The 12,139-nt window shown below is 38.9% G+C and overlaps 1 long non-coding RNA gene across 1 annotated transcript in view; it reads right to left on the bottom strand.

Annotated features, from left to right (window-relative positions):
* LOC148189611 (uncharacterized) overlaps nucleotides 1-12,139 on the bottom strand; it is a 23,916-nt gene extending 11,777 nt beyond the window's left edge. The window contains exons 1-2 of the long non-coding RNA XR_015776671.1: nucleotides 10,123-12,139; nucleotides 4,302-4,482 (exon numbers count right to left, since the gene is read on the bottom strand). This is a non-coding gene — a long non-coding RNA (uncharacterized LOC148189611). The remainder of the gene's footprint in view (nucleotides 1-4,301; nucleotides 4,483-10,122) is intronic.

Raw genomic sequence — 12,139 nt, 5'->3', positions numbered from 1 at the left:
TGTCCTGGGAGATGTTGTACCAGAAGCTGTGTTCTAATAGGTCAGCCATTAAGGCTTGTTCCTGGCCCTATCAGGGACGTGTTAATGATAAGTGTCTCATGGGAGACCGGACATGCAGTAACAACATGCAGGGGCACTTAAACATTTTGTCCAAGGCCAGAGGAATGGAATTTCAGGACTTATTGATCTAGTCTGGGCAGGTGCTCCTGGTCGATACAAAAGCTAAGACAATATCAGCTTTAGCCATCGCTATGGGAGACAACAACAAGTAGAGTTTGGCCTGAAAGGATCAGTTACCATAGCAAAGAAAGACACCTCAAATATACCTTCAGATTCATTGTTAGAGTATAAGTCGAAAAGTGATGCCTCTCTGTGGTGCTGTTGGTACTGTGTTCATAAAGACAATGGCCAATATCCTTTGAAGGATTTTGTCTCTGTGGTTGGCGACAAATATGAGGAATAGGCAGCGTTACTCAGTTCTTAACAGTTATTTACAGCTCCGGGCGACTTGTGATGATGTGCACTTTATAGCAGCGGGTGTTGTCATGGAGCTGTCATTACTTAAATAAGGAGTTTCACAGTGTAAACAGCACCATGTGGAGCTCCTCCAGTTGAGAGTCAAGTCTGTATATAATTTGGTGATGGCGTAATGAGCTCCCTCTTTCTTCTGCTATCTCTGTCTCTAATGTCGTCTGTCTTTGTCCTTAAAGGGACAGGTCACCAAAACAGAAACATTGTATACTGCTGCACATGTGCACTGCAGTAATATTTTGCACATTTTTAGAAGTAACTTTATCGGTTTTGTCATTGGTAATTGCCTACAGTAATGTGAAAAAGAAATGTACCTTTTAAGCACTTTTCACAAGGGACTGATATTACCAGGCAACCTCACATGATTTAGAAAATTATGTTTCATTTGGCACATTCACATGGGATAGGGATAGTCTGTATTTTAATTGGTATTTACTGTCATTATTCTCCAAATTGATGGCAAGACTCAACGTAACATCCACTTCATTAACGACAAGAGCAATGGCTACTATGAAGAAAAACAGGCATTGGACTCACGAAGAGACAGTTTAGTTGCTGTGTGGGTATCCATGACGCTGTCAAAACTTTCATTTATAATTGCCAACGAAGCCGCCATAATTTTCCACGGGGGTAAAAAGGTGTGGAGAAAACAAAAATTTCCAAAAAATACAAATAAAATTTTAAAAATAATAACTCAAAAGTTACACATTCTTAAGGGCAGGGTCACCTGAGTGACATGCTATCTTCAAAGCGTCACTACGGTCTGAGAATCAGATCCACCCCTCGCTCCTCCACAGCCCCACCCCCTCGTCAAATGTGTTCACAAAATGCCAAATTTGAGGCTTCAAAACGGCAATCCACAACCAGTGGGGAACGTCATAGTAGATACTTAAATTTTTAAGCAGTCTATGGTACAGACATGACTTAAATTACCAAATAAGAGACTAAGTTAGCCAATGTTGACCCCGACACCTGCTCTTGCACCTTTTGCTGTTACTCATTGACATCTTTCTTATCATTTCACCACTAAATTAAATTGATAAACTGACCATAAAAAATTCCATTAGGATTCTGAGTCAAGTCACAGTTGGATACTGTAGCTCTAACAAAATCCAGTTATCCTAAATTGTGAAATTCCAGACCTGGATCATCACCAAAATCTGCACGTGACCTTATCTTCACGGAAAATTTAATATCATGTGTGTCACAACCTTTTAAAAAGTCAGCTGATAATTTCTTTCCACTGCTTCAAGTTGCATACAATAAAACTGTCACCACCTGAAGTGGGCAGAAATTATTCAGGTCGTTTTAAACAATGTGGTGGACCATCTCCATTTACATTTGATTATTTAATGCGTTGATAACACGATGATTAATGCGACCTTGAATAGTTGGAGTATACTGTTCTTCAGGTCATGGCACTTTGACCACGGTTATTACACTGAGTCTCGCAATTGATTTACAACTTTCACACTGTTCATTCTTTTATATTGAAATAAACTCTCACTGAACCCTGCGGGATATCTGATTAACATGCAGCGACAAAAAACTTTCACCAGTAGACATTCTTGTGCAGAAAAGAAAACAAATGTTTGATTTGCAGAAGTCCTACAGTTTGAAACCAGCTGAAATCACGTGTTCTTGGCATGTGCACTCAATCATGTCAGCACTGTTAATTTTCCACAAGTGCAATTTTAATTAATGAACAGAACTTGTTAACCAAAGAGTTTGATGATACTGTCTGTAACCATCTAATTTAATTTCACTGCTTCTCAAATGGCTGCTGTAACATGCAATTAAATCCAGCACCCCACTGATTTTCCACTGAAGTTCCTGCACTGAGTTCCTACAAGAGCCTTTTCATGTGAGTTGAGAAAGTCTCTGCTCAAAACACACACGTCTGCCTGTCGCCTGACACTTGAACTTGAAGTTGTCTGCAGCTTATACCTCCGCTACTCCTCAGGAAGGCTTTTGAGATCCTGAAGTGACATGACCATTCAGGGCCACACGCCATAGATTGTAACATGGCTAAAAATAGCGAGTATCCCCGTTCAACCTCAGCTGGACTTTGGCAACATCTGTATCTGTAGCGACCTGGTGAACAATACCCCTCGCTGAGGTGATAAAAGGGAATAAAAACTAGACCATAAATACGAGCAGCTACTGATGTAACTCTCCTCTCCCTCCCAAACAATAAAGCCCGTCGATTTCATTATTAGCTCAAGTGAACACCACATCTTGCTGCAGGCTTCGTTTGATTATAGAACTGTTTCAGTGACAAAGAAACCAGCCAGTGTTTGTTGGCGCTAATGATCAGTGCTGAAATAGACCATCTTTGATGTAATAAACCATTTTTGATTCTAGGAAAGGAAAACAACCTGCACCCCTCAGTGTCTTTGTGTCAAAGTGACTAATGGGAACGACATTTTTTTAAAGTGGTCCAGTACTGAGCGAGAGGGCTGCAGCCGGCAGCTGCATAAGAGGCCACAATGTGGGACAATTTTCGAGAACTTTTGAGGGGGCAAAACAAATCCCAGCCTTGGGGTAGGTACATCAGTGCAGCCCCAAAAAACTGCTTGGAGGGACGTCAACAAAACACACGCCACTTTTAATGCTGCATTCATGTGATGTCTAAATAATCGGAATAACGACTTTCCCGATGGGTAAATTCACATGAACGGCCTCTCATGTCGGGAAAACAACTTGGCAACTTGGAGATGATTTGACGTTATAAATGCATGAACATGGCGGGCATTTCCCCTGTTTACTGGTTTAGAGGAGGGAGGGGATTGACAGCGACACAGTAGAGACTGAAACATAAATTAGATAAATAATATAAGCATATTTCGTTTATTTAATAAAAAGCACAGTCTAGAGCCATATGAAAAGTGACCATAGATGTCTTCTGTTGTGATTTGGTGCTATTTATATATATAATATATATATATGATAAAATAAAATAGATTTTACTTTTGACTTGCAACCCATCTTCTTTTTAGCCTCCATGTTGCTCCAGCTTTATTACCTCTAAGCAGATGAACACAACAAAGTCGGAAGAACAACTTCCCAACTCGGAAACTCCAACTTTCTGCTATCAAAGCTTAAACTCAGAAGAAAAAGAAGAGGAATGATTACATCAACTCTCAAGTTCACTGGGTCCTACCGAGGACCTACACTGCAGTGGAGAAAGGCAAAGACACAAAGGCTGAGAGGACGGACTACGAGGCCATTCTTGGAAATGTTCCCACCTCCTAGCTTTTACCCCACGTTCCCGAAATAGAGCATATTATCCTATTATCAGCAGATCAGAGGGTGCCTCTGACCTAGGCTGCCGGTCACAGAGATTAATTTCACAAATCTAAAATATGTGTGTAGAAGATAAATTTGAATGTGAGTGAATTTACGACAGCACAGTGTGAAGTAAGTAGGAAATGTTTTCAGGGTTTCTGGTGCCCTGGGGAACAAGCTCTTTTTACACAGCATCTTTTTTGAAATGATACAGACACAGAACCTCGACCGACTGAGGTCAGAATACCACTTAGACTAAAAATGTCAGCAGCTAATACAAGTACGAAAGGTCCTGATGCACTGCGCTCAGACAGAGTGCGGGAAGCCTCTGGGGGAAAGCATGTGTCACCACCCACGCTACTAAAAGTAAGCTACACTTTGTCACAGCAACTCAAACACCAGAGAGGGATTTTGTCCACACTGAATAAAAGTTGTACTGCTTTCATTGCATGAACTGGCAGTGTGTGCAGCAGTTTGCTTACTTGAGATTATAGGAAGTGTGTGGGGGAAGTCGACAAGCCGGGAAGAGTTGTTCTTCTCGTAATCGCTGGGAGGCTGTTATTTACTGGACCCAGTGTGTACCAGTGCAGAGCTGGTACGAATTCAGATGTGGTTGCTCTCAGAGTTTGTTTTGATTGTCATGACAGCCTGCAGACACTGCACCTGTAGGATCAGTGAGGAGAGGATTATGTAGCTTTGTTGGTCTGTAGCTTGCTTTTTTGAAATGATGTGTTGACAATACTTCAGCCACCATTCATTTAAAATTTCTGCTACATTACACAACATAATTTCACACTTCCATGCCATCATACAAAATCAAAATGAACCTACCAACTTTAAATTATCACTTTTTAGCTCTCTGAAACCTGGAGTGACGTCATTTTTTTGGTGCTGCTTTCAGATGCCAACTTTTGAGCTCTGAGAAAAGTTTTTCAAAAACATGGGAAAACGCAACTAAGTAAGAAATTTTCCACAAATTGCAAGACATTAGTAGATTTATGAAATTATTTTATAAAAGTTAAAATATTCAATTTACATATATAAAACAATGTTATAAAATTATTCTAATTTTTTCAAGCACTTTTTCTACATAATTTCTTTGTGTCTTTGTTTTTATTTTTACTTTCTTTTTCTTTTTTATGTTTGTTTGCTTAACTTTTTCTTTAAATAGTTTTCAGGTCATTTTCTTGTTAGGTCTTTTTGCTCATTTCTGGGTCATATATTCTTTCCTTGCTCATTGCCTTCTTCCCATGTTTATGAAAGAAATCAAACCAATTTGCTCGGATTATAAAGGGTTTAGCATACTGAAAGCATCAAAGTGCATCATGTCATCACCAAAACAGGGAGCTGCCATGCCTAAATGAAACACAGTCATTATTAATTAAACCTCTGTGTTGCCTGCTATGATGTGTCAAAATGTCTCTCATGAAAAAAGCCTACAAACACCACTGAGTGCTGCAAATAAAGCCTCTGGCTCACACACAGACTTCACTCTGTATTCCAGCTGCATGAACCTTAAGAATGAAAAACTGAGTTTGTCCGACCACAGTCATCGTGTGTCCTCACTTGACGGTTAGCTGCAGACCTTCGCCCGTCAGCAACCAGTAATTACATACCATCCTGCCTGCTGCTGTGAAACCATCACTGCTACCGTTTAATAATCAGATTAAGTCGTCGGTCTCCTAACAGACTGGTGGCGAGGTGGCTGAGTGAAGATGCACCGTGTCACCTTAAAGACACTTTCGCCTGTACGTTCACACAAAAGTTCATGAAACAAATACTTTTATTTTTTGTTTATTATTATTAATATTAATAAATAAAGTACACACATACTATGTTTGTCAATTAAAGATAACAGATGGGTCACCTGATGGCTCAGTGGATAGAGCGGGCGCCCCATATACAGAGGCTGTTTCCTCGCCGCAGCAGCCGCCGGATCGATTCCAGCCTTGGCCCTTTGCTGCATGTCACCCCCTCTCTCTCCCCCGTCACACTTGTGCTGTCCTATCAATTAAAGGCAAAAACGCCCAAAAAATATCTTAAAAAGATAAAAGATAGATAATTTTCGAGTCCAGAGAATCACATTTTGCTGTAAAACTGTTCAAGTATAAGACTGTGAAAATATGTAATGATAAAGATTACACCACAAAAAGGATTGTGACCTTTCTTTCACTGACTCTAAAAGCTGTGCATTTTGTTCTTTGTTTTGCAACTTCTCACAGGTATTAATAGACGACATCACATAACCCCAAGCCTGGCTTCCCTCCATTTGCCCCCTGTTTGTTTTAGAATTGATTTTAAGATTTTACTGATCACTTTTGAAGCTCGTTTGGGTCTGGCCACAAGCTACATAACAGAAATGTTGACCCATTATCAGCCAGCTGGCAGCCTTAGATCCTCAGGTGAGAGCCTTCTGGCTGTTCCAAAGTCGAGGCTTAAAACTAAAGGTGAGCGTGCCTTTGCCATCAGGGCCGCTCGGCTTTGGACCGACCTGAGGAGATAAGGCTGGCAGAATCAGAGGCTTCTTTTAAATCGCTTCTGAAAACCCATTTTTATAGACGTGCTTTTATGTGATGTCGTCTGTTTAAAATGTATCTATTTTAGTTTGTCTTTTAATTTATTCTTTTATTCTGTCTTGCTTGTGTTTAATTCTGTTATTAGCCCGATTATGTCTTTTTACTGCTAATCTTCTTTGAATTGTATTTACTGTTATTGGTATGTGTTGCTGTTATTTTTGTTTTGTAATTGTTTTTCTCTTGTTTAATTCTTAGTTTGGCATTATTGTTAGGCTCTCATAGTTATGTTGCCTCTGTAAGAAACTCTTCTTGCTTTTTTTGCTTTGTTGTCAAACTCTGTTTTTAAAAAGGTGCTTTATAAATAAAGTTACTCTTGTTCTTAATATTGGAACCAATAAAAAGACTATGAGTTGCTGAATAAAACACATCAGTGAGATGACGTTACATTCGTGCCGAGATAACAGCAATGCTGGTATTGGTGACATTTATCATGCAAGACAAGAGATGTAGTTCACAAAATGGTTTCACACAAAACTAAATAGCACTGCAACAGCCACCGACAAACTGCTACTTTCTTGACAGGTAAAATTATGCTTTAAATTGCAAACTTGTAATTCATTGCACCATTCACACAGGATTGGAAAAATCATTTTCCAACATTCGCTACCTTTCCTATTTTTTCCCAAAATACAGCCCCATTGGGGACACTGCAAGGGAAGTGACTGTCACTTTCACTGTGACCAGTGTGATTTATTTGACTGACATCTCTCTGACCCTCTTGTTTGGTTTGTTGCACCTGTTTGAATGGAAGAAGTTACGCCTTCATCAGTCTTATAGCTCAAATGTGCACTCCGTGATTCTAATCCACCACACTTTTGTCATATTCAGCAAATATCTCCTTGCAGTCTGCTAGCTGTTCGTTTTGTTTGCGCTGGGAAAAGACATGGTGTACATACACAGCTGTGGCTCTGTAAACAACAAACAAAGTCAGCCACACACCACTATTTCAGCCAATCAGCAACAGGGATCATTCCTGCCCGTGCTCAGGACAGGGGAAAGGTCATAAAGTGCAAAGAGAAAGGGAGTGGGAGGCAAGAGGCACAGTAAATCAGAATCAGAAACACTTAATGCTAGCATAAAACTCTTGTACATTGTCAACAATCTTTATCCAGAACTTCGGACTCAACTTTTATGAAGTTTGGTGACCTCGCAGAGCTCCACCCAACTTCAACCTGAGCAGATCTGACAAAGTGAGTGGAAACTCCTGTGTGGGCGTTCAGGACCTTTAATATGTGGTCATATATCTGGTTTATTGTCCTTCAGTATGCATTGAGTGGCACTGTTAATTATTAGTAGAGTGTTTCTTAGCACTTCTATTAAATTGTTCATGAACACTGTTAAGTGTCGCCATAGTTTTATAGCACAGCATAACCTATTTAAAAGTGCACAGTAATTGCTAAGGTGCAGAATGACACAGAGGTGCCACAATTGTGAGCTATAGGTTTCAATGTATAGTGATCTATCATACTGCTGGAAAGATAGAGCGGCTCTAATCAGTGTTTTAATATTAAGAACGGCTCAGATAGTACATAGAAAATGAAAGGGGTCGCTGGCAGTGAAAGAGATAACTCTTATCTTATCACCTGCAAAGCTCCATGAAGCCCTTCAAAGGTTTGTGGGCCATTTAAGCGTCTTTCAGCACACTGTTTTAGTTAACGGCCCTCAACTTTTTCACTGTTATGATTCACTCTCACTGCTCATCTATGCCCTAAAAACCCACTCTACGTCACATACCCAGCTCCAGACAGCCGACACATCAAGTTAGCGACTAGCAGGTGATAACTGAGAATTTATAAGCTAAAAAGACAAATTTTTAGCCGGAGCTGGTGGAGACCAAAAAGTGTGCTAAGAGTCAATACATCACACAAACATGACTCCAAATCAATGCTAATGTTGCTCTTTATCTTCAACGTTACTCATAGGACATCATTTGAGTCCTCAATCAATAAGCCAATTACATTTGTGAAAAAGACTAACTCCTCCAATCTCAGCAACAATAATAATTCATTGCTTTTGGGAACAAGTGTGAAATTTTGAGTTGACCTTAAACCAAAAGTATTAAAAGTCTGCACAGAAGTTAAGCTGTTCAAGTGCTTTAGTGTACAGTGAAATGACTGTGATGTGAAACATTCCTGTAAGAGCTGGAAGGTTTTTTTTGTTCTTGGTTGATGCTTTGAGTTGCCATTGGAAAATTTAAATGAGATGATAACGTAACCTTGAATGCTGGTGATTAAGTTTATGACACGCTGAGTGTAGAAACTGATAGCCTGCAGGCCCTGTGAGAAATGTTTGTTTTCACAGATCATAACTGGGTTTACATTCTTAGTCATTAATAAGAGAAGTTTTATCATTTAATTATTTAACCATCATCATGTTTGCACTCTTGCCCAAAGACATGTACAGGTGAATATAAGGTGTCTATTTCAAGTTATTGCTAGATAATGGACTTTGCTGTTGAGCACAATTATTTTGAAATAAACAAACAGCTTGCACTCTGCAGGACTCCAATGTCCACTTATATATTACACTGAGGTGACATTTCAAGTGAAACTGCTCTTCATCAAACAGATGAAGCTGTCTGAGGCAGTTCACAGAACGAGCAGTAAATAAGTGGACACTGGAGCCCTGCAGAGTGCCAGCTGTTACTATTATTTATTATGTCATGAGCTGCTCACTTTCGGCTCAGCACCTGCCCTCTTTGGTTTGGAGGTGCCTGCATACTTCTTTTTAAGAATCATCTTCACATTTCAGCTCAGTTATGTTGGAGTAAAATATGAAAATCATGCAAGCACACTGGTCTGAAAACGGCTAAATATGCTGATCATAGAAATACATTTGGTCATTTCAGTTTTTATTGTGTTAATAGAAAGATTATCATGAGCATGGGCCCCGGACAAACGGAATGTAACTATATATATTTAAGTACTGTAATTAAGTACAGCTTTAAGTTACTTATGCTGACTTAAGTACATCTATTTTCCACTGCTTTTTACTTCTACTTCAGTCTATTTTGCAGGTAAATATTGTACTTTTCCCTACATTTATTTGGTCAAAGGAAGACGCAAAAGGTTTATTTTTGGCAAAGATTTTAGTGAGACTATATTAAGCTTATACTTGACTTTTTGTTGTTTTTTTTCTGACAAAAGCCTTTGTCCCACATAATGTGCTTGATGACTGTCTTTTTCAAAAATGTTTAAATACAACAATCATTTCTACTTTTGCAGTTTCTGACTGTGATAAATAATGTAATTTGGCAGTTTTCAAAGAGACCCACAGTCAGGTTTGGAAGGCTTGGAGGGCATGTTTCCTTTAAAAATCAGCAGTAAAATCATTACAAAATACAACCATTTAAATTCATATGCCCAGTCCTTAAAAATGTATTTGACATGTCTCCCCCTGTTGCACCACTCCCTCCCCTCTCATAAATAACGAACAGTCCCTTACTTAATGCAGGACTTTTACCTGTAACAGATATTTATGCACTGTAGTAGTATTGCTACTTTTACTTAAGTACAACATCTGAATACTTCTTCCACCACTGACACATACTCGCCACGCACGGACCCCTTCCTGCACGCGCAACATGCGCACGTGCACATTGTTTGGTTGAACAGTAACACATGGGAATCCAACAACAATAACAAAACGTGAGAAAATAGCTACTTAAATGAACAAAGGAAGCACAGAGCTACAGCCACAACCACACAACGCCGTTAAAATATCCCACCTGAACTGCCGGCTTCCTTCCGGCCTTCTCTGAAGAGAAGTTGCCAAAATCCAGCTCCGGCTAATGTTATCTTGGATTAAACGGCCCACTAGTGACACCATGTCGAAGCGTCTCCGTGTTCTCAGTTAGTTTTTAATCCCGGACATTTGCGGAGGGCTCCTCTCTTGTTCAGAAACGCGGTTGTTGGTGTTTCCAGACACAAAAAAACCTTCACAAACAAACAAAGTCTTCCTGTGAACTTGTGCTAACGTTAGCAGTTCAGCCGTTAGCATCCCGGTTATCCTCAGTCTCCGCTGCTAACAGTAACTCCATCACCCTCCGCCGGTGTTTTGGTGAAAAATATCGAAATAGGAGGCATTTGTTGTCGCAAAGTGTCATTTTTTTTAGCTGTTTTTTGAGTTATCCTTTCGCTGAATACCAGGCGCGCGCCTCTTCTCTTTGAAAACACAACTGACGTTTGACCTACGGCCTACGTCATTACGTAAATTCACATTGCGCGATTTAATTGGCTAATCTCATGAATGGATAGAATATATGATGTATACATTAATTTATAAAACGATATTTTTCTTCTAAAAAGTAAATAAATATGTGACACTGAATGGAAGAGGGCAAATAGAAAAATAAATATAAAATATATGAATGGTAAAATCAATCTCAAAGATGTTTATTTTGAAATTAATGTAAATTCATTTAATTTCAGGATAAACCTTTTGAATCTCCTGGGTAAATTTCCAATCTGTGAAATAAAAAAAAAAAAGAAATGCTAGATTTTATTTGTTTTACCATTCTTATTTTAGTGTAATGCTGTGGAATGTGAATAATAATAAAAGTGCATATAGAATACATAATTAAAACCTGCTATTTGGTAATATGTCGACTGCATGATTTTAAAATGCTGTCTGCGCCTGTGTTGTTGTTTGATACAAGGCTATCAATTGTGTTTTTGACAATATGTAGTTTCTGCGATGTCTGATTCAGTATTATTTACTTTTTTGAATAAAGTTGAATTTAAAAAATAAACAATAGTCTAATTTACAAGCCATTCAAACAATTTCATAATCATGCATTTTCAGAATCATATTCAATCCAATATTTTAAAAACATAAAACAACTAAAAATATTCATAAATCTTAACACCAAGCCCCATTTAGCTGCAGAGTCCGAGGCACATGACCACTTGGCCCATGCAGTAATCCCTCTATGATTGCATTCCCATTTTGTGTGTATGAAAATGCTGTTCAGATTGTTTATCAGGAAAAACACTTTGTCCGGAACAATTTCTCCATGTTTGGACTGTGGAGGGCAAAGCCCAGTCAGCTATACTCACACCTCTGATATCTTTGTTGCAAAATGCTGACAGCTTTTGTGGATGAAGGATTCTGATGGATGGTGAAACTGGAGACATTAATTCAACATTCAACTAAAGTTAAACACACCTAAAGGATTGCAAAGTTTGCTTTACGACATGGCTCAATGCTTGTGTTTACTGTGTTATACACTGTTGTATTTTATCATGGTATTAAAATCTGTCCCTCCAGTGCTCCACTGTTCTGTCTTTGCCTTTTGAGTTGTGCAACTACCTGAAACATGCCTGTGGTTGAAGTAGAAATGTGGCAAAACTGAAGAAAACTGCAGATAAAACTGGGTTACACTTCACATGAACTCCAGTATCTGACACTCTGAAAACACACACAGACTATTTTCATACCAGCTGCTGTGGATTAGAACTGACTCTGTTCATCAGTCAGCTTCTCAAATGTTGCTCACTGAGCAGTGTGGCACTTTGTTGTTTTCTGATAACAATGCACTCACTAAATCATCACATTGTTTAATCGCTATGTGACGAAAAAACAAGCTGTTCCTTAAAGCTGCCAACTAAGTATTATGATATAAATGTGTTAAATTCTGAAAATGGCAATTATCTAAAAAACAGCTCATTTGGCATGAAAATAAAAAAAATACAAAGCCATACTATACAGCTGAAAGTCTTTCAACATTGTCCTGAAATAAATTA

This window comes from Plectropomus leopardus, chromosome 5 (genome assembly GCF_026936395.1).
Source record: "Plectropomus leopardus strain MGB_pleo_1.0 chromosome 5, ASM2693639v1, whole genome shotgun sequence".
Taxonomy (NCBI): domain Eukaryota; kingdom Metazoa; phylum Chordata; class Actinopteri; order Perciformes; family Serranidae; genus Plectropomus; species Plectropomus leopardus.
Note: the sequence above shows the minus strand (reverse complement) of the source record. Positions and strands in the feature narration are given on the sequence as shown.